Source organism: Globicephala melas, chromosome 11 (assembly GCF_963455315.2).
Source record: "Globicephala melas chromosome 11, mGloMel1.2, whole genome shotgun sequence".
NCBI classification, from domain to species: Eukaryota; Metazoa; Chordata; class Mammalia; order Artiodactyla; family Delphinidae; genus Globicephala; species Globicephala melas.
The window spans coordinates 19,412,503-19,432,561 of record NC_083324.2 but is presented as its reverse complement, the minus strand read 5'-3'; the positions used below and the strand labels follow the sequence as shown (position 1 = coordinate 19,432,561).

The window sequence follows — 20,059 nt, the reverse complement described above, 5'->3', positions numbered from 1 at the left end:
TCCCCCCTCTCTCTTTCAAGAGCTTTATGACGGTCAACTGGGTGCTTTTCAAACAATAAATGCCTTAGCAGTGACCTCATGATTAACCTGGTTCACTACTCTAGCCACCTTTCTAAACAAACGTTATAGTTACTTTTTCCATAATACCTTCCATTTACACATCAATTAAAAACATAATTTTTGATGCCTCCTCTGTACCAAGCACAGTCTGGGCACTAGGCCTATGAAGGCATCCCTTCCAAGGCTTACGGTCTATGAGAAATAGACATGAGACGTTGGCAATCCACGAATCCAGAAATAATTAGAAAGCCATCACAAAGGGAGCCTGAATGAAACAGCGACTTCACATACTTGTCATTCTTAACCTACGAGGTAAGGCCATCAAGAAATCTGTCCATGAGGAGGGGATATCTAAGATGAGACCTGCAAGTAGAGAAGGAATCACAGCCTAGGAGCAGAGAGAGAAAGTTCAAGGAGATGGACCACAGAGGCTGAGAAGAAAGTATCTGTTGAAACAACGCTAAAAAAAAAAGAGGAACTTACGAATAGCTGGTGATAGTGAATTGCCTCGTTCAACAATATTACGCCTACCTCATCCTTTTTCAATCCTTTTAAGACAAAAAACTTGCACAGATTACGAATATGCTTTTAATCAAATGGCCTAATAAATACAAAATGCATCAGGTTGGCAAAAAGCATCAACAAATTTATGTAATTACTACTGAAAAATAAATAGCTTAGAGTTGGCCCTGGTTTCTGTCTTTACCTTTCTTAACACTGTTACGCATTGGCGGTAGGCAGACAATTCTGGATGACCTCCCACTTTCCTACCCCTCGTTTCAGATATTCAAGCACTAACCAAGGTATTAATGTGAAGGATTTTGCAGCTGCGATTATGATCCAAAATCAGCTGACCTTAGGATAGGGAGATAATCTGAGCAGGCCTGAAAGAATCACATGGACTTTGTATTTTGGAATTCATATTAGAGTTTAGAGATCAGAGATGGAGAAAGTCAAACATTCGAGAGCACAAGAAAAGATCTGATGTACTACTGCTGGCATCAAGGCAGAGGAGGTCACATGGCAAGAAATGTGGGCAGCCTCTAGAAGCTGAGAGTGGCGCCTGGCTGACTGATACCAGCAAGGAAATGAGGACCTCAGTCCTACAACCACAATGAACTGAATTCTACCAACAACCTAAGGGAGCTAAGAAGTAGATTATTCCCCAGAGCCTCCAGATAAGAACTCAGTCTGGGTGGCACCTCTGATACTCTCAACCTTCTGATACTCTGAGCACAGAAGCCAGCAGCTCTGCTTCTGGACCTGTGACCTGTGGAACCGTGAGCTAACAAATGGAGGTCTTAAGCTGCTACGTGTGTGGCAACGTGTTTACACAGCAACAGAAAACCTATGTAAGTAGAAAAGAGATGAAATCACATTGCCTGTGTCTTAAGTATACCGAACAGTTTCTCTTACTCAATGAATAAGAGCTTAAATGGAAGAGAGGAAAGGAGAAGGGGAGAAGAACAGGAGGGAGGAGGGGAGGGGAAGGGAAAAGACTCAGTTTGCTTTCTAGTCCCGGAAGAACCAACATGGAGGACCAGGGCAGGTCACTCACTTCTCTCTGGGCCTCACCTTCCTCATCTGTGAAGAGGAGATGATAATAATGGGAAATGGTGAGAGGCATCTTTGGAGAACACACAGTTGAAAACACTCTGAAAGTTGTTAAAAGTACAAATCCAAGTTAGGTTTTATTTTTTGTACTGCTTCTTTCCTGAGCCTTTTTGATTTTTAGCTTGCTTTTCCGATTATTTCAATTACCTAATACTGATCAAGAAACAAATGTGGAATCACCCTTGGCTGGAGAAGAAAAGGAACATCCCAAACCATTCTGGAGCTTCTTACCGTCCATGTGATGAGGGTGGAGATACCTTCCAGGAGAGAATCCAAGAGAGGATTGAAAAGAGGTCAGCCTGCGTCCCTGGTGAGGAAAACCAGGTCTTGCATTTTTTTCCCTCCATCAGTTCCACAGTCATTTGGAAGGTGGAATCAGAAGGCCTGGGTTCAAATTCCAGCGCCACTCCAGACCCCAATTTAACCACTCTGTTCTGAGTTTTTCACGGGTGTGAAAGGGAAGTAACACCACTATCTCCTAGGGTTGCCGTGAGGAGTAAGTGAAATAATATATAAACTGCTTCTTAAGACAGTGTGTGGCACTTAGTATGCACCGTGTAACTGTTGTTGTTATTATTACTATTGTTATGGATTCCAGAATAGAAGCTACCTTTTTTTTTTTTTTTTTTTTTTACAGAAAGTCTGTTCTCTCCCCAACGGAATTTGGAAAAATTTGTTAAGATGGGGCTTGGTAAATATGTAAGAATATATAATAAGGATTTTACCACTAATGCCTTTCCATTGTACACTATAAACCCCATCTAATCTCTGGGGAAGAGGTGAGAAAACCCCTCCACAGTCACGGTTTTGCCGCACAATTTTACGTTTGCTCAAAGGGAAAAAAGAGACTATCAAGATTTTTAAACCATGACTTATTGCTTTTTAACAAGTAGTTTGGGCAAAGCCAGAAAAGAGGATTCACCTGCTGAAAGAGCAACAGGAGGAAAGGAATTTCAGCCAGAGGGTCAGAGGCCAGCGCAGCCAGGAAAAAAGGCCACAGTAAAACAAAATAAAGGCTGACTTTTGTCTTTGAGTCCAGGGCACAGACTTCCTTCTCTTCCTCACTGCTTTAGTTGTCGCCTCTCTACCGGGCTGAGGAGTGAGCAGTGAGATCACTCTCCTAACTCACAGCTGAGGGGGCAGGGCAGCTCCCAAAGCAGGCACTAGGGGCAACCCAGTGAGCACCGTGACGGGGGCTTGCAAATGCTCAGGGGCGGGTGTGCAGAGGCGGCTCGCTTGGAGCCAGTGCTGGGGTTCCCATGCCTGAGCAGCAAAGGATGCCAGCAGCCAGGTGAGATGGGTGCACAGAAGGGAGTGGGGGAGATTCCCGGGCAGAGAGATGAGTGTGCCCACAGGCAGGAAGACATGAGGGACCTCGGAGCGTTCGTGACCTGACAGGAGGGGCTAGAATGCCCAGAAGGAGCTGGCTGAATCATGAGCGAGAGGCTGGAACTTGCAGATCACAGGAAGAAGTTGGGACTTTGGTAAATTAAAAAGAAATAAACCTAACAGTAAAATTGACTCTTGAGCTGTGGGAGGTCTATAGTACTATGAATTTTAACGCATGTATATACTCATATAATCACCACCATGATCAGGATACAGAACAGCTCCATCACCCCCCACACTTCCTTGTACTATCCCTTCATAGTCATAGCCTCCCTCCATCCCGAACCCTTGGCCACCACTGATCTGTTCTCAGTAACTGTAGCTTTGTCTTTTCAAAAACATCATATAAATGGAATCACACAGTATGTAATCTTTTGAGTTGAGCTTCTTTTACTCAACATAATATCTCTGAGATTCTTCTAAGTTGCTGGGTATATTAATAGTACATCTCTTATTATTCCTGGAGATTATTCTACTATATGGAGGTACCAGGGTTTGTCTATCTATGCACCCAATGAAGGACAGTTGGGTTTTTCCCCAGCATAGGACTACCATATGTAAAGCTTCTACGACATTCATATACAGGTTCTTCTATAGACAAACGCCTTCCTTTCCTTAGGATAAATAAATACCCAGGAGTGAGCACTGGGTCACATGGGAACTGTATATTTCATTTTTAAAAAACTCGACCCACTGGTTTTCAGAGTGGCTATCCCACTCGGCATTCCAATCAGCAATGCATGAGAGTTCATTCGTTCCATATCCTTGTCAGCACTTGATATTGCCTGATTTTTAAAATTTTAGCCATTTTAATAGGTGTGTAGTGGTCTCTCATCATGCTTTTTTTCCATTACCATAGTTATAATTTGCATTTCCCTAATGCTGCTGAACAACTTTTCATGCTTTCTGTAAATCTTCTTTGGTGAAATTTTTGTTCAAGTCTTTTGCCCATTTTTTTAAATTGTTTTTTTCCTTACTATAGAATTTTAAGGGCTCTTTATAATATCTTCTGCATGCCAGTCTTTGGTTGGAGATGTGATTTTAAAATATTTTCTCCTAGTTGAAAGGGAACCCGCCTACACTGTTGGTGGGAATGTAAATTGGTGCAGCCACTATGGAGAACAGTATGGAGGTTCCTTAAAAAGCTAAAAATAGACCTACCATATGATCCAGCAATCCCAAAGGACATATATCTGGAGAAAACCATACTCCAAAAGGATACACGCACCCCAATGTTCACTTCAGCACTATTTACAATAGCCAAGACATGGAAACAACCTAAATGTCCATCGACAGATGGATGGATAAAGAAGATGTGGCACATAGTTACAATGGAATATTACTCAGCCATAAAAAAGAATGAAGTAATGCCATTTGTAGCAACATGGATGCAACGAGAGATTATCACACTAAGTGAAGTAAGTCAGAGAAAGATAGATATCATACGATATCACTTATATGTGGAATCTAAAAAATGATACAAATGAACTTATTTACAAGACAGAAACAGACTCACAGACTTAGAAAAAAACTTATGGTTACCAAAGGGGAAAGGTGGGAGGGGGATAAGTTAGGAGGTTGGGATTAACATATACACACTACTGTATATAAAGGAGATAATCAACAAGGACCTACTCAACAGGAGGGAACTCTACTCAATACTCTAATAACCTATATGGGAAAAGAATCTGAAAAAGATATAGATATACATATACATATAACCAAATCACACGTCGCTGAAACTAATACTATAAATCAACTATATGCCAATATAAAATAAAAAATAAAAACCATGAAAACCTAAAAAAAATACAATAAAAATAAAATATTTTCTCCTAGTCGGTACCTTGTCTCTAATCAGGGATTATATTTGCAATCTAGAATGTCCCTTCATACTATGTTAGGGAGGAAAGACAAGAAGGATTTTAGGGTGGAGACAATTTACTAAGAAATAAAAAATGCAGCCTGGAAGTAATGCACGGGCCCAATGTCTCCGGCACACAGGACGAGAACAGGGTGTTCTCATGGCATGGCAGGAACTCGTGCAAAGCAGTCCACTCAGGGCGATGCTTTGAATGCTGTGACTAATGATGGCACGTAAAGGTGATGTCTTCCTGTCCTCTGTTTTTAGAGCCACTGAACCATCCCAGGTAATAAATCAAAGAAGCCAGGGTGGCTACTTGTATGGCGAGATAAGGGAAATTAATTTCAATGCCCAAACATGGACCTCCTTATATTAAAAAATGACTTAGCAATCCTAGTCCTTTTCATGAGAATTGTCTCGGAAAACCAACACGTGGAAAACACACACACAGGGCTCATTCACCCTCTGTATTTTCAAGAGAAACACTGTTTTCTCCCAAGATTGGGAAGTCAAGGGGAAGAATCATTTATAAAATGAGGAGCAAAAAATTAAAACTGGTTGAGTAAAAAATGTCCATGAACCTTCAAGAAAGGGAGGAGTATAGTAGTAAATCGCATGTTGTTACGTTCTTTCAATTTTTTTTTAAAAAAATACACCCTTCTCTATGCTTTGCAAACTACTGTAATTGTCTCATTTTCACCGAAGTTCAAGACATTTTGAGTTTAAAAAGTGTAAAAATACAAATACTAGGACCGTGGGTGACAGTATATGAAACAATGGTGAGATTTCTAGGTGGAAACGTGGCTCGAACACAGAGTTAATACCTTGGCTGGATATTAAGAGGAAGACAACATGTAAGAAAAACCCAGAGACTTCCCTGAGCTCCGCAGGGACCGCCCCCCCTTCCCCCGCCCGCCTGCACCTCCGCGCTGTGCTCAGAACAATGTAAAGCCATCCATCACCCGCGAGCTCCCTCCACTTGCCGGCGCCAAGTGGGCAGGGGTGCCACCTGTCCAGCTTTCCTTTGAACAGTCCCCCACACAAAGTCCCACTCTGCTCCAGGTTCAAAGTAGCATTTCATCTGGACGCCTGAATTGGCCAGCGTTTCCGCAGCAGCCGTAGTGCTCTGGCTCTAACTCCGACAAGTCTGCTCTGAACCTTGGTTCTTCTGACCAAATTCTGGGTCGGCTCCAAGTGGGCATTGCTGCCCTACCTCTCTCTCTTGGCTTCCCTTCTTGCCCCCTAAAAATCTCTTCTCCGCACGGTAGCCCGAGGGATCTTTTGAAAATGCGCATCAGTTCCTGCTGCTGGGATCCCCACTGCACTTAGCAGGAATAGTTTCTAATTTAAGTCACCTCTGTATACCACAGGGGCTAAATAAACGTGTTGAGTAAATAACCGAATGTGTAAGTGATTGTGCTAAGATACGGAGGTTCTTTTATGATCCTAGCCTTATCTGAATTTATTTTTTAATATTTTTTTAAAACCGGAAATGTTCTTGTCATCTCAGAAGTAGGAATGCATTTCTGAAGATAATAACAGAAACCTCAGGATCTATAAAAAGACAACTGATAAATAAAACTATATTAAAACTGAATATGGCTAAAACAGTACACCAAATTCAAAAGATCACCCAAACACTGGGTAAATATTTGCCTATCACAGTTAACCTAGAAGAACAGGTCTAAGTTTTATGGTACATAAGAATCTCTATAAATCAATAAGGGAATAAATAAATCCAATAGAAAATTAGGCAAATAATATGAAAGAAAATACAGATGTCTCCTCAACATTAAAAAAAAGTTGCTAATCTCACTCTTAAAGAAAACTTATATCTACTTCATTTGTTTTAATTTTTTCCCCTTTTATTTCTGAACCACATGCCCAAGGATCGGCATAAAGCCTTGAGCGCCAGAGAAAAAATGAAGGATGTTCAGGCAAAATAATTTAGATGCGGCACTGTCTGCCTTCAACTGACATGTATTTATTCCTTAAGTGACTACGTGCACAAATCTCAGTTTCCTCAGCTGTTAAATGGGAACAGTCATACCACTAACCTCACTTAGGTCAATCTGGTGAGAATACATGTAAAGGGCCAGACGTAATTTCATCTACGCTATCTTTTATTATTACGTCAGGCACCAACCCACCGTGATCAGGCATTCTGCTGGAGCGAAACTAGCAGGAAGGCAGGGACGGGGAAAGCGCTAGAACTGAAAGGAGAAGGGAGTATATGTACAGTTCAGGGGGTAAAGATAAATTGCGGAAAGAGTTCAAAAGGCAGGCAAGTTCGTTTCCGGTTCAGGTTGTCAGAGATCTCCTAGAGACAATGGTGTTTAAAACATACTTTGAAAGGAAGAGCCGATTTGGGTATGCCTCAGACAATTATACGCTCGGTCAATACGAGTTAAACAACATCTACTGGGCCAGGTACTGTGTCCGTCACCGAAGACAACGGTGGTGGAGAACAGAGATGGCCTCTACGCCTGAGGAATGTATAGTTAAATAGGAAACAGAGTTGAACTGTGTTTGAGAAGCAAAGCAATAATGAACCCAAAATTCAGGAGGAGGGTCACTTACGTGCATGGGCTCTGGGAAGAAATGCAAGTTACGAGTAATGGACCAAATCTTGGGTTGACTGGGTGTGAGGGTACTCATGGATGTTTACTATATTATGCTTTATAACTTATCAAGTATGTTGCATAACATATTTAATAGCTTCTAAGGTGCACTGTTTTTTTTTTTCTTCCCCTTTTCATTTTAACATCTCCAAAATTGGGATGCCTCTTAAAAGAGAGAAGGTAAGAAAGCATTAAGGGTTAATTGACTTGGCCACATTTTTATATTATTACTAGTATATAAAATAAAGGTCTTATAAAAGATTCAATGAAATATGGTATATTCTCTTTTATATGTCAAGTATTATATTTTTAAAAGATCATAAAAAATGTTTTTAAAAACTACATTATGCCTTTGATCAGTTGGATAAGCTGAGTGTTATTTGGAGTGCGATTTTAAAAAAGAGACATGGAAGTTCATACTCTCAGGTACAGGTGGCAAATTCATATAGGAGCTAGGCCTCCACTGAATTCAGTTCATGATGTAAAATCAGGTTCTGTTAAAACTAAAAGTATTATCGGGATTCTCATTCTGTTTTCACCCAAATATGCAATCATTTCCTCCTCTCCTTTTTTTTGGGAGGGGAGACGGAGGGTGGAGAGAAGGGAATGCAGCGAGATTGGAAATCATTTAGCTACGAAAGCCATCATGAGTATGTACTCACATGACTATCAACATCCATAACACTGGAAATTCTTTAGTCCCTAACTAATCCAGGTATCCCAGTCATCTCGATCCATGATCTAGTTTTAAGAAATAATGTGGTTCCAGGTAGTCAGAGGTGCCGTCTACTTGTATGTAAGCTTCAGCTTAACAGCAGGAAAGGATTTTTGCAAAACCATGGCAAGTGTCTGATGCACACTCTCTTATTTCTCAGACTATTTCTCCTTCCCTTCCCCTCCCCTCCCCCAAATTTCCAAAGGAAAGCCACAGACAGGCTCTGGTGTCAGATAAGGTGACATCAACAAGTACTGGGGAGGATGCTATTTGGATGGAGTGGGACAGCCCGGCAACGGCAGCGCCTGCATCTCTATTTTCTTCTAAAGAGCAATTACGATTTAATATGGTAAAATTATATCATTAAACCTACTCAACTGGAATAAATTCTCCTTCTGATATGCATTTAGAAAAGCAGTGCATATTCCATCCCCAAAATATATCTATTACATTTTTGTGTCTACCCGCCACTTCTCTTTTTACCATGATACTTGAGATAAGTTTCAGACAGTCTGGCAGGAGGAGAAAAAAATACAACCACCCTGAAACTCGATACTTATCTTACTCATCGAGACCTTTTTGATCTCTCTGAGTGAAAATTAATCCTTAACTATAAGTACATCCTCCAACTTCCCAAAGCACAAAATTTCTAACGTCTTGTTGCATTTTCTACAAGGACCATTACTTATTACTATTATTATAGCTTCCCCTCTTTGTTCAAAAAGCACTGTAATTTAAATTAATGAGTTAAGTTTACACTCAAATGAAGAACTGTCACATGCTTATTTTCCAGTTATGAGTCTTTACCACAAGCAGATTAGACGTATCATTTGTAATAGAGTTTTCCTCCAGCTCAACATTGAGAACTTGGCGTGGCGGTGTTGCTGACACCCACAGAGACCCTGTTTTCCTCTTTCTGTATTTCCTGCGATATGGTCCTCTGAAGCTAGCTGCATTGCTTCCATCTTTTCAACCGCAGCTTTGGGGAGTTTTCCTGCATTCTGAATTACGTGGGATACTGAAGAGAGACGAGGCAGGCATGATGGGGGGTCAAGAGCGGGCCCCAAGGCTTAAAATCACTGACAGTGTTCCAGCTGTTTGCCTCGCTGGCTAAGAGCACAGACTTTGGCAGGTCCATGTGTGTTCAAATCCCTGCGGAATCATCTGTTACTGTGTACCGCTGGACGAGTTATTTAACTTATTCGGGTCTCAGTATCCTCAACTGTCAAATGGGAATACTACTTAGGAAACAAATCTGGATGTGGGATTAACTAATATATCCAAGCCCTCGCAAGGTACATGCCGTAAGTGGACATTATTAATGCTGTGTTTTATTGCCTTTCTTTTGTTAAGCCTCTGACTCCGATCAACAGAAATTAAACTGGCAGCGATTAGAGCATGCGTCAGAATTCAGAACATTGTAGGAAGGTTGCTTAGTTCAAGGTGGGAACAAGGTTGGGTGGAGGGAGGGTTGTGGGTAAGGGGAACAGGCCAAGGAGTTTCTGAATTCTGCTCATCTCTGCCCACCCACCCAAAGACTGAGAGGCCACTAAGTCTGTCCCCTCCCGCTTTCACATGAAGGGGGCTGAAAAGGCAACCACCGAGAAGAAGACACAAACGCAGATGTTAAGGGCAGTGACACAGCCACCAATGCACTGGAAAGAAACACACAGGCGTAAAGCCCAGCAGTCCAACAACATGAATTCCCATTAGTGTATTTCCAGCAGGGGATGTACGCCTATACAGTCTTATGTTTCGGACAGAGCTAATGAAACAGACTTACGTTGGGGTCATATCTTGTACGGGAAGACGGCCAATAGAATTATGACATTTAGACCCAGCAGGTGGAAATGCAAAAAAGAGGGAATATACATACACATATGGCTGATTCACTTTGCTGTACAGCAGAAACTGACACAGCAGTGTAAAGTAACTATACGCCAATTAGAAAACAAAACAAAACAAAACGAAATGAAACACCCAGCAGGCACCTTAGAGAGCCTGCCAATCCCAGGACCTACATTTCTCGCCTATTTCACAGACGAGGAACTTGAGGTCCGAAGAAGTGGGTGAGGGCCCAAGAAGAGAATTATTAGTAAAGTCGGTCCTACAACTGTCCAGGATACTCTTCTTTCTACTGCGTCACTCCGACTCTCTTTCCGCGGGTGAGCAGGTTGCTTCGCAGCAAACCACGCTCTCCTCCACGGCTCCGGTCCCACTAACAGTGGGACCTCACACATGCCAGCCCGAAGGCACATGCTTCCAGCAACCCCATGGAAACAAAGTAACTCTACCCTTCTGTTTCTGTGTCCCTGTGATCTTCAAACAGGAGACACCAAACACACTAACACTTTTGACGAGTAATCACCACATGCCGAGCTCTATTGAAAGCTGAGTATTTCACGTGTCATCACAAAGTGCTAGGAAGTACCATTCCCCGCCGTGTACAGATGGGGAAAGTGAGGCACAGAGAGGCTGAAGAAACTTTTACCATCCCATCCCTAGGAAACGGCAGAGGCGGGCTCTGATCGTAGGGCTGCCAAGCCCACGTGCTCCTCGATACTGCTTTTCTGCTGTCCTCCTCACACTCCTGTACCATGGCAATCCCACAGTTCATTTACTCCTGCCTCCTCCTCCTTTTCCCTCCAGGAAGCTGAAGGACAAGCATTCGTAACAGTGTCTAAGATGCCCCTTGTAAAGACAGCCTCCCCATCGGTGTGGGCAGGACCTGTGGGTACGAGGATTACCACTCCCTTGATTAGGCTGTAGGGCAAAAGGGTTCTGTAGATGTCATGAAAGTCCCTCATCAGTTAACTCCGACATCATCAGGAGAGCTTCCTTTGTGGGCATGGCCTAATCAGGGGAGCTCTTTAAAAGAAGGACTGAAGGGGGGCTTCCCTGGTGGCGCAGTGGTTGGGAGTCCGCCTGCCGATGCAGGGGACGCGGGTTCGTGCCCCGGTCCGGGAGGATCCCACATGCCGTGGAGCGGCTGGGCCCGTGAGCCATGGCCGCTGGGCCTGCGTGTCCGGAGCCTGTGCTCCGCGGCGGGAGAGGCCGCAGCGGTGAGAGGCCCGTGTACCGCAAAAAAAAAAAAAAAGAAGGACTGAGGCTCTACCTAAGGACAAAGAGATTCTTCTGCTGGCCTGGAAGAGGCAAGCTGCCATGCTGTGGGGAGGCCACAAGGCAGGGAACGGTGGGCAGACTTTAGAAGCTCAAGGCCTCAGTCCTACAACTGCAATGAATTGAATTCTCTGAATTCCAGACAACGAGTGATCTTGTAAGAGGACCCTGAGCCTCAGAGGACATTAGGCCCTGCTGATATCTTCATCACAGATGTGTGAGATGCTGAGCAGAGCACCCAGTTAAGCTAGGTCTGGACTCCGTGGAAGCTGTGAGATAATGAATACATGTAGTTTTAAGCTACTAAGTTCATGGTGTTTTGTTACACAGCAATACAAAACTAATACACACACACACACACACACACACACACACACACGCCACCTCTCACAGAAGATGACAGGGTTCCACAAGAATCAGGCTGAGCAATGCTTGGGACCACCTTGTTGAGGCAGCCCCGGGCGTGTGGCGGGGACAGCAGTGGCTGTGAAAGACACACCAGCTCCTACACCCCAGCTCTGGAACTTCCTAGTTCTATGGCCTCGAGGAAGTAACTCAATCCTCTGAGACTCTGTTTCCTCATCTGAAAAATGGGCAGGACACTAGTACCTACCGCACAGAACCGTCCAGATATTAAACGAGAGAACACACAGAAAGTATTTCACCAAGTGCCCGGCGTGTTATCGATAATGATACGTGTTAACTTTGGCAAGTATTCAAACACACAGTCCTGTTCACTGGGCCTCAGTTTGCCCATCTGCACAACAAGAAGGGTGCAGTGGAAAGACTCTGAGCTTCCTTCGTGGTGCTGACGTACTTGCAGGCTTTGTCTAACAACTCAGCAAGGCCATGGCAAGCTGCCCCTCCCCCTCCCTTCCCACCTGCTAGGAGCGGCGTTCCCAGGTAATCACCTCCCCAGTCCCTTGCCGGCCCACCTAACACCAGAAAGCTGAACTTCATGCCAGAGTGTTTACAACTGGAGTCACTAGTCAGATAAGCACATCCTGCTTTCTGTTTAACAACCAGTTAAAGGCACAGAGGTGTACCTGGCAATTGCGGTGCATTTGCTGAAGGTGCCTGCCACGCACCTGTGGATCCCAACCCACCGAGCTCCTCCAGGCCTCTCCAGACCAGAGCTCGGACCAGCGAACACGTCGGCAGGATGGGGAGAAGTAGTTAAGTCAGTAGAAGGTTGTCACTGCAGAGTGTTATTTCAGCTCTCCTCACTCCAAACTTTTATTTTGAATTAAATATTCTCCAGGGACTTTTCCAAGTCCGCACATAGTTCTCCCTAACGATTCCAGCCCCTGCACCGAGCACATAAGAACATCTCAACTTTCCAAATGAGTTGGAGGCTCTGAGCTTTGATCACGGACTACCCACCCCCCATCATCCCCAGCCCACCCCGGGATTAGAATCTTACTTGAAAAGAAAACACTGCGCCACTGTCTTCTAATCCTCTTGTTTAAACAACGGGAGAACAAAGAAAGATACACATCGTGGAATGACCAGGTCGTGTCTGCTGGGGCCTAGGTGTGTCACGTTCAGGTAAAGGGGAGGATTCCAGCATCGTGGAAGTAAAACCACTCAGAGCTCCGCTCTAATGAAAGGTAACTACCTAAGAGACAATCAGACGCGATGAGAGGGCACATCCACATCCCAGGTCAGACGATTTAATGGAATGAATGACAGGAATTTTCACGTATTGGCTGCTTCGCTTTCTAAGGGTGTGTTTTCAGAAGCCCTGCAATAAACATTAATAAATAACATTTATGGACTCCCTACTGAATACATGTGGGACACAGCGTACTAGGTGCTGTAACGACTGTGTACATCTGAGATAAGGCCCTCGAGAACAAAAGATTCATCACAGTCTAGATACCATGCAATCTATTTTTCCCCCCCGTATAATTCTACCTCGGAATTGCTTAAGCCCGCCTCAGACTGTAATGGGCCTGGGAATCCATGGGTTCTTTGAGGAAAGCTCTAAAACCACGATATATTTAAGCCCGCTGTACCAACTAGGAAAAACACGCTAAGGGAAAAAAGTTTTAGGTGCCTGCTCTAAAATCATGAGAGGAGGTGTCCACGGAAAGCCTATTTCCCGTGAGCATTCGTTTGCTCCGGGTTCTTTTGTTCTGTCCTCTATTCACTTGGTGGACAATACTGCGTAGAAACAAAGACTGTGGCCCTGGAGTCAGACCTCCTGGGCTCAGTGGCCGGTTGACCCCGTGCCAGCTGTGTGACCTTGGGCAAGTCACGTCACCTGGCTGTGCCTCAGTGTGGCATCTATTACATGGAGACAATAAAAGGACTTTCCTCCGGGGTTGTTTTGAGGATCAAGTAAAACAATTTCTGGAAAGCACACTGGCTGGCGTGTAGCTCTCAGGGAACATTAGCTATCACAATTCCATTACTAGGAGCTGGCAGACATACCGTAACTGGCGCCAAGGGGTGGGTTTTCTTGTTGTTTTCCGGTTTTTTTCTTTTTTTTATTTGCAATAAAATTTCAAAAGAGAGACTTTGATTTTGTTAACTTGGGGAAAATACAATTATTCAATTATACTTGCAAAAGTCTCCTAACATTACTAGAAGATCACTGCATTATCCCACGCCGAACCACAGTGAGTTTAGATGGGTATTCTTCCGTGTATACAGCTGACCCACCTGAGGTTCAGAGGGTTCCACAGGCTGGTATACAGGCCACAAAGAGAGAGTTGGGATCGAAACTCAGGTCTGTGTGAGTCCAAAGCCCATGCCTTTATCATGACACGTATTCTTAAAGGTAACCCTCAGCATGAGAAGGAAACATACCTGGAAACTCCAGATAAACTCAAGCAGTGCTTGGGTTCAGTTTGAAATGCAATCTTATGCTGAAACGTCTAGTACAGAACTGTCCAAGAGAGACAGAACGCGAGCCACATACATCATTTTAAGTTTTCTAGTAGCCACACTGAAAAAGTAAAATAAAACAGGCGGATTTAGTAACGTTAAATATATTTAACCCTTATTTCTAAAATACTATCACTTCCACATGAAATCCACATAAACTTCTCAATGAGATATATTTTGCATTTTTAAAAAAATACTAAGACTTTCAAATCTGGAGTGTGTTGTCCACGTACAGTGCATCTCACTCACATGCTCAACGGCCACATGGGACCAGGGGCCGCCATACTGAACAGCACAGCCCTCAGAGCCCCCTGCAATGACAGCTCATGCCAAACAATACAGAAAGAAATCACTGGTGCCACTAAGTCTTCACCTGGCAGACCTGGGCTTCAGGGAGGACTCGAGCCACCGCCTCATTTTCTCAACTACAATTTAACACTCACGTTCTTAGCTGCAAAGACTCGATATTCTCACCTCTAGCGCAGAAGCTTCCGGCCGCATGCAGGGTGGTACAGTCTGCCCAACTCCAGGCACACATTCTTTCCTGATGTCAGGGAAATGCACGTGTGACACAGAAGTGACACAGATAAGACAGCCCCGCCAAGCAGGTAACTATGAAGCAAATGGGTGATTTTTTTTTTTTTTTCCCTGTACTTGTGGACAATCCATGAAAACAAGTCCTGATTTGCTAAATAAAAATAGCTTGGCCATGAGTTCCTTTGGTGAGGTGAGGCTCAGCAGGGGTGCTCACTGACTCGCTGGCTGACAGCAATCTCTTCTGCAGGAAGCACACCGCCAGAGATGAACATTTCACCGCGAGAGCGACCGGGAGGACTGCTGAACAACTGAGTGATCTTGGAGAGCAAAGCATAGCAAGGAAAAAGGGAAGCAGCTCCAGAAAAAAATGAGGAGTTTCAAGAGAAGGCCGGATGCATAATGGGATCCTACTGTCCAAGGCTGTGGAAGTGACGGATGGGTCTCCTTCCTTCCCCTTTCCCTCTGCCCTTTCTCCACCCCTTTCTTCCTTCATTCACGCAGCGCCTCCTAAGCGTCCAGCACTGGGCACAGAAAGGAAAAAACACAGCTGGAGCTTCAAAGGCCTTAGGGTGGACAAGTCCATCATCTACCACCATCCAGTGGGGTTGGTGCTTCAGGAAGGGGTGCAATGAGTAGGAGGAAAAGAAGCCAACTGAGCCTGGGGAAAAAGAACAAGGAAAGAGGGCAAATTCAAGGAGATTTCAGGGAAGGAGGCTAGCGTGTGCAAAGGCACGGAATGTCCGGGGAGCTGCTGGGAATCTGGCCTTGTCCTGGTAGAGGGGAAAATGCAGGATAAGCTCTCATGTCATGAGCAGAGGCCAAAGCATAACTAGTAATTTAATACCATTCAAAGAAATTTGATTTTAGGGCCTCCAGCCTAGTTGAACATCTAGAATTTATGAAATGGGCCAAGAGGGAGGAAGAGTCTGTATGATGTTGATATGCTTCTCTGTACAGCAAGGAGGTCGGGAAGGACAGAAAGGAGGGCGGGCCTCCTGAGGTGCTCACGTCAGCGCAGCTGGGCAAAGACTGGTCTCGGCTGCCACCCTGGGCCAGGGAGAGGTTCGGAAGGGCAGGGACATGTGGATGTCTTGACCATGAGCTGACTGGGCAAAAGCCAGCTTCAAGGCCTAGAAAGAAGAAAGACCGCCTGGTCCGGGGTGGGATGAGAAGAGCACAAAACTGTAGATGAGCACACACTTCCAATGCACAGGGACAGATCAGAGGATGCCATCTCTGGTTAATGAAACCAAATGGCTTCAGGCCTGGATCTGACTCTGGTTTGCTGAGCACTCAGAAGAATGTTAGAAAATCAACTAAAGAGGTATCGATTTTCAAATTAGTTTTGGAGTGTTGGAACATAAGCCAGAAAGGTTGCTGAGAAGATGGGGATAGGCAATAGTGTAACACAGAAAGGACTTAAAAATCCTGAATGCCTCCAAATTCCAAGTACCTTTAGAAAGAAACAGTCCTCTGGCCTCAGGAACAAAATAATATCAAAATATTGAAAAAATAAGGCAGCATGAAAAAGCTGATCCCTGAAATAGATGGCTTTTAAATACAAATAGACATACTACCCACTCACCTGTACCCTAAAGGGTAGAAGTCAAGCCAGATCATCGCATCCGAACATGGTAGTTAAGGGGTAAAGTTGAAAAGACTTCTGAGAGTTTTGAACACATCCTTCAAGTTACTCATTCAAAAGGAGAGGAAGCAAATACCAGCAATATTAAGGGTATTAATATTAAGCAGCGTCACACAGCAAACCAGTGGCATTATGAAGACAAGAACTGAAATTTTCTAGTACCCAGTTGTCCCTTCATTCCTGCCTTCCGTCAAGAGATGACTGCTAGCTACGTGCTGGTGATGCAAAGGTGGGTTAGGGAGACAGACACATTCCCTGTCCTCACAAAGCTTCCGTTCTAAAGTAGGAAGTGGATAATCAGATAGTAGAGAAATGAATAAAAGTGACTGCAGGGCCTGCGCTTGCTAGGAAGACTTAAAAGTGAGTGATCCATTAGAGAATGCACAGGGAAGACAAGTTCAGGTGAACTCAGGGGTTCCCCTGGACCGCTCCTTCTGAGCCATTCACACCAACACGTGTGTGAACAGCTTAAACACTGAGCAGCGACCCTGGGCTGCTTCGTAATCAACGCACACGCCCCTTTCACTGCCCCACACACCCTCCGAACCACAGCTGCTCATACACAATACAGGCAATGGAGAAACAGTGTTTCTACAAAATAATACCATATAAATAGTGTAAGGGGAAAATGAACTAAAAGATACAGAGAACAGATCGGTGGTTACCAGAGATGGGAGTTGCGGTGGGCAAAATGGGTGAAGGAGGTCAAAAGATATAAACTTCCCGTTTTAAAATAAGTAAGTCCTAGGGATGTAATGTAGAACATGGCGACTATAGTTAATAATACTCTACTATATATTTGAAAGTTGCTGAGAGAGCAGATCTTCAAAGTACTCATCACTAGAAAAAAAAATCTATAACTATGTGAGGTGATGGATGTTAACTAGACTTTCTGTGATGATCATTTTGTAATATATACAAATATCGAATCGTGTTGTGTAACTGAAACTAATTTAATGTCATGTGCCAATTATACCTCAATAAAAGATGATTAAAAATAAATAAATAAGAGAATCAAATATAAAAAGGACTCCCAAACTAAAATACAGATAAACACAGGATTGCAAAAGAAAGTCATTGGGCCTCTGAATTTTTCTGTCAGCCCATAGCCCACACTCCAAAAAAAAAAAAAAAAAAGTAAAATTGTTATCACAAATCCAAATATGTTAAGCCGGGAAAGGTTAGTGTGCATATAGAAAAAAACAGGTGACGTGTACTTATAAACATTAGAAGTCTACTGCATGCATCAAAAGCACCAGGGGAAACTGGGAACAAGATATAAAGGATCTCCTTTCTGATGCCATGTTTTTAGGAAACCGTTAAAAGGTTGGAGAAAATCCAGAGAAGGGCAAGTAAAATGATTAAGAGGATGGAAAATGGAAGCTCCAGGGAAAGGTTAAAAGGGTTGTCATGGTTTAGCCTGAAAAAGAGAAGGCTAAGGGGCAACTTAAGTAAATGCCTTCAAGTCTATGACGGGTTATTATAAAGGAGTTGCCTACAAGTTATCTTCTCTAACCAGAGAGGACAGAGGAAATTGTCTTAAACTGTGGCAGGAGAGAGCAAATGAATTTGCTGAAACACAGGAGTGAGTTCTTTTTTTTTTTGCCATGCCACATGGCATGCGGGATCTTAGTTCCCTATCCAGGGATTGAACCTGTGCCCCTGCGGTGGAAGTGTGGAGTCTTAACCACTGGACCACCAGGGAAGTCCCAGGAGTGAGTTCTTGACTGGACCTGACTACGTTGGGGAATGCTGCAGGAGAGAAATTCTGCAGAGAGCTTTTCACCCAAACAACCCATCTGCCTTGACTATATAAAGGTCTTAATTAGGGCCACGGAGGTGGAGTTGAGACCAAGGACCTTCAGTAGTCCTCTTTTATGATATTTCAACTGTTGGTTCATAAATGTGATAAGGCTTTACTAATATTCCATTGCCCACCCCGTTGGGGGGTTGAAAAAAAGCAAGATCTAGCAAGATCCCCTGGATGGGCTCACAAGTGACATTATTTATAATGCAATAAATGACAGTAAACATAAGCAAGAGCAAAGAAGCCCTAATTAACATCATGATGCTCAGATGGGAAATTAGCCCAAACGGAAGATGCTCTCAGGTCCCATTCTGCTAAATTACAGATTGATGGTAGAACTGCCGAGGGCGCGTCCTAAATTCAAGCTGAATTCCGGGATTCTCTTCACTTCCTTCCAGAAGATGCCTTTATGGCAGAAGGCTCAAGAACCAATAAAAAAGGTAATTTCACAATATCTCTACTGTGTCCCCAGTCATCCAAAGGGCCGAAGGCAGCTTCAATTCCCACTGCACTATGCTGTGCTTGCCACCTGGCTGGTTTTCAATTGACACCGCCGTGTCTGTGGGGTTTTTTTTTCCCACGTTGGGCCTACTGGGGTTTTGTGAAAAATTGCAACTCCACGTCAGGGTGTTGGTCTTTGCTTGGGTTGTGATGAAAAGTAGGGGATGATTTACACTCCTAGGGAAGAGTGGGCTCAACTCTACAAACCAAGTAAAATTTAAGCTAAGGAGGAGGAGGTCAGACACTGGGGAAACATCCAGCCACTGGGCCATTTGTACCTGCAGTCCTGAAAAGCAATCCCAAAGAGCAAGTTCTGATGCTCTTGTGAAAACTAAGTGCTGAACCTTTGTTGGCATTACGTGAAAAATAGATATTTTCCCTTCAATTCCATAGGGTTCTAGAAAGGTACTGTTCTAAATGGTAGCCGCGAGCTACATGTGGCTAATTAAATTCAAAGAAATTGCAATTAATTGAAATTAAAAATTCAGTTCCTCAGTTGCACTAAGCACATTTCAAGTGCCCGACAGCTATACTGGCCACTGTGCGGAAGAACACATATAAATGAACATTTTCACCGTTGCAGAACAGTCTATTGGGCAGCTCTGTTCTAGGATACAAGGGGCTGAATGAAAGAGGCTTGAGAAATCAGACAAGCAATTTCACAGATGTGGAAACTACGGCCCACATAGAGAATGTGACTCGCCCAAATAGTTAACAGTCATCTCCCCCCTGAACCCCAGGCCGATGCAGCTGGGACTACAGAGGTCCAAGAGAGGTCACGTGCCACTGAGTCATGGGGGCCTTGGGGAAGGAAGACAAGAGAGGGAGGTGACTAAGCTTCAGAAATGTGACAGGTTGAAAACAGCAGGGTGTAAAGATGGTCCAGGTGGAAGATGAAGCATAAGCAGAGGGAAACATTACTCTTTTATGTGGGCTTCTGAGTCAAGCTCGGCTGACATTTGAGAAAGGTCTAAGAAAACACAGAATAAGAAAGGAAGGGGAAAATGAGGCCTGGTTTTTAAGGTACCTGTTTCAGTTATTTATTGCTCTGTAGCAAACCGCTATAAAACTCGGGAGGCTTAAGATAACATTTTTTTCTAAAATTCTGGGGATTGGCTGGGTTCAGCTGGGTGGTTCTTCTTCGGCGGGGAGCTCGGGGGGGTCACTTGTGCAACTCATTCAGCTGGGAGCTGATCGGGCCCTCCAAGATGTGGGTATCTTAGTTCTCTTCCCCCAAAAGTGGTCTCTCACCATCCAGCAGTCTAGCCTGAACACCCCGACACGGCAAGTGTGT

At 44.0% G+C, this 20,059-nt stretch overlaps 1 protein-coding gene across 9 annotated transcripts in view; it reads right to left on the bottom strand.

The window, feature by feature from the left end:
• FOXP1 (forkhead box P1) overlaps positions 1 to 20,059 on the bottom strand; it is a 598,062-nt gene that overhangs the window by 177,801 nt on the left and 400,202 nt on the right. The gene's annotated exons all lie outside the window — the stretch shown is intronic.